Raw genomic sequence first — 4,086 nt, forward strand, 5'->3', positions numbered from 1 at the left:
TGACCCCAACCATAACTGTGATCACACCGATGTACAATATCCCTTGACCTAGGACCCCACGACCCACAATAAGGAACCCCAACCTCTTAGTGGTGCCATGCCTATCGTACTAGGAAGCCAAAAACCTAGTTTGCACTGTCTCCATCCTCCTCTTTTTTTTTATCACACTTAGATAATAATTTGCAATGTGTTTTAATTATTTCTTTGCAACAATATTTTAATTGTTTAATTCTTTCGTGAGAAGGAATATTTTGTTCTTTTCTTTGCCCCTCATTGATGTTTGACACTTTCATGACGTTGTAGTTAATGCAATTTTATAAAAAATTTCATCATTTTATATATCTTCTTGTAAATATTCAATAAGTGAGTTAATTCTGACATATAGATTGGTTGGCGCGATAGCTATCTACAACACTTCTAATATTGTATGAATTATTTTATTAATATTGTTAGTGACATACTACTAGATTCTGAATAGAAAAATTGATGCTGCTTTGATTCTCGAACTACTTTCCAAAATTTCCTCTAAATCCTAAACTGGCCTAATGGTGGAGGTTAGTTCAACAAATAATAACTTTAGTAACAAAGCCATTTCCAACTCTTTTTTTTTTTCAATAATATATTTTCTGTTTCTTGGTTTGAAATTGAATTGGCCAGACATTTCCAATCACTTGATGAAATTCAAACAATTTTGAGGGATTTGTTCCTTTTAACATCTATCTTATAACGCACTTTGAATATAACCTAATCATTCTTAACATTTAGTTTTTCAAACTATATTTTCTCCAAACTTTTATTGTAATCCACATGGTGTAATGTCATTGATTCAATTTCAAAATCAATTGGTTCTGGTCGAGTCAATTCCCCAACAACAAATTGACTTTATAGGACTTGCATTTTATTTGGGTATTCCTTGACATGAGGAACCAAGAATAGAACATAGAAAACAAAATATAATCATAGATTACACTAAAGAGAAAATAATGCTCCAAGATGATGGGTGGTGTCTAGAGACATCATTATATCATTAAAGCATAACACATTATGATTAGAACATCACAATTCATAATGAACAACATCTCAATACAAAACATATGATTCTCATTGTTACATATTCGACCCATGGGGCCCTTCATTTATATTTACCAAATTTAACCAATCTCCTTAAGTTACAGAGGATTTGGCTCAATGATGAAGCTCAGTCATTACAACTGTTTCCAGTAGTTCATGCTATCACATTAGCTATATTTAAGTCAGTTGGTTGAATTTTTCAAGTCGATCCAATGATCTCATTTATTTCTTTGACTACTCAATTAGTAGTCCCATCAGTCAACCTCTGTCTTAGTCAGTTATTCGACCAACCAAACAACCACTCAGTCGATTGTCCTGGAAGGTGATCATTTAGTTGACTGTATAATGTTAGTAGATCCTTTGATTTAATATCTCCAGAAGATCCAGAAGGTGATGAACCAACATAACCTTAGGTTCCAACACCCCACCCCCCCATTACCACAACATTTTTGAGATTCAAGAGGTGAAACTACATCTGTACAAACCCCCCCATAATTACATCTTCTTGAAGCTCGAATAAACTACGTAACTTGACAAACTTGGCTTAAGCTAATGAATTTATAAAGATATTAGTGAGCTTATCATTAGTGCTGCAATATATAAGTGATCACCTTAATTTGGACCAATTATTAGAAATAGTAGGCATGAAGTTTGACATGCTTCTTCTTTCTGTGTGCAAAAAGGTTATTAGTGACTTGAATTGCACTTTGATTGTCATAGTAGATATAAATCGAAGTATGAATATGAAATTGAAGCTCACCCAAGAGCCAATGAACACAAACTACCTCCATCCTTACATTGAATACAACTCCACGATACTATACTTATATAGTTTATAGAGAGACCACGTGATGTTTCTTGCATGACCAAATTAGCAGTCTCACAAGTGCCCAATTGGATATCTTTCTAGCACCCACCTAAGACCCTTATGCACATCTTTTTCCCATTTTCATCTCATCCCAATACCCTTTTTATCCATGAAGGTGTATTTCGGTCAAGGTACAATTATCTTCTTAATATGTCATTTGAATGTTCATTCTTATGTGTGTAGGGATATAATTACCTTTCTATCCTAGATAGTTAGATAGGAGCAGGAAACAAGCATGAGAACTCACCATGGCTAATTGATGCAACTCAGTGCTTGAACATAGATATTGCAACTCCATATTGCTAGCTACTGCAACTTGTTATTCCAACACAAAAGTTGCAACTCTAAGTGCTACAAATATGAGATATTGCAACTTCAAAGTGTTTCCACTCGTGCTCCAACTCCAAAGTGCTACTACCACTTGTGTTGCGATTCTTTGCTACTGCAATTAAAACATCACCATTTATGCAACTCTCAATTAGTTGACTATTTGGAAAGGTTCTGTAGCTCTAGATAGTTGGTACAATGCATCATATCAACTGCACAATTTTCACTAACAAATCACTTAGATTATTCATCCAACCAATCTCCTAATGAAGAAAGTGACAGAGGAAATTGGTCGCTCAACGGGGAAAGTATGACCCAACTGCCACTTGTCAAATAGTTGAATGAGTCAGCATTTTCGTGAATTTTCTATCTTCTAATGAATTCGTGGTAACTAGATGGAACAACTAGATTCTCAATTTTTCCCATCAAATCCTTGATTTAATTTAGAAATTTGATATCATGTATAAAATACCATGCTAATAGAACAATAAGACCAAGAGAAAGAGAGAATCAACTATTTCATAATTGTATTTTGATCTTTTGCAATACAAGTTTCTATCTTATTCCAATTTGAGTTAATGGTGTGTTGATTGATTAGCGCATTGTTGTTCCTTTAACCAATGTCCCACCTAAGGAGGTAGGACCCCCTCCTTAACCAATTAATGCATGTAAGTTTATAACATAGTTGTAGCTTCATTTATAATTTATAATTTTGAGAAATTCCTTTGTTATTTACATAGTGTTACAACTCTGATATTGATTAGGAAATAGTATAATTATTGGGATCCTAGGTAGAAAATAAGAAGAAGATGGAAATGGATTTGGAAAGAACAACATAGAAAGAAAGGAGAAGAAAATAGACCAAGGAGAAGAAGAAGGAATCAGAAAGGAAAGTTGTTGAGGAGGACAAGAGAAAGGAGTAGGAAGACACCATACGGGATGATCCGGATTTAAACAGGAATGCAACAAATTATAGAGATAACCATAAACACAGAGATGCAACGAAAATAATACTTCATTTCATTAATGTAAAATACTGAAATATGCTTACAAACATAAATGGAAATGAACCAGCTAGGGCGATGGTAGCTTATCTCTAAGAAGAGATGTGGTGGCTACATGCCTCTGAACTGTTTTACAATGAGGCTCGAAGGCCTATTTATTGTTGAGAAAAAATGGAAAACCCTAAACATCCAAAAACCTAACCCTAGAAGATGAAATGCCAAACTGTGGGCCCTGTTTGGGTAAATTGGTACATCAACTTCCCGAGGTTGTAACTTTGGCATACGATCTCCATTTGACGCGCACAATATCTCATTAGAAATATCTATCTGAGAACTCCAAATTTGGGAAGAGAAACATCGGTCCATGGATCCATTTTGCTCCCAATTTTCCCAAAAAACATCGTTTAGGGCCTCAAAATGGCTCTGGAAGTTCAAGACCCAAAAAACTGCTAAAAATAGTAAACTGTGCTACAATTAAGGAAACTGAAAAGATGAAAGAAAAAATGGTGGGGGTCCAAGTGGACTTGGCAGGTGGCCACCAATATCCACCTGGTTCATTCCTCCCCCCTTAGGAAGTAATGGTCCCCATTGCGTTGAGTTCCTCCATGAGATGAGGAAACTTCTGTTGAACTTGGTCCCTGGTGAGCCACTTGCCCTGGGGAAGGAGTTGGCTTGCTTTGACAACTCGATACAGTTGGATATTCTGCTAGTGAGTGTGCTTTATCTATGTGTCCATGATCCGATCAGTTGCAGCTTGTTCCATGCAATCGAGATTTAACTCTATGGGTGTGAGCTGTTCTACAATGTCAGATGTGT

Source organism: Pinus tabuliformis, chromosome Q (assembly GCF_031772625.1).
Source record: "Pinus tabuliformis cultivar Carrire ecotype Pingquan chromosome Q, CPIR1, whole genome shotgun sequence".
Taxonomy (NCBI): Eukaryota; Viridiplantae; Streptophyta; class Pinopsida; order Pinales; family Pinaceae; genus Pinus; species Pinus tabuliformis.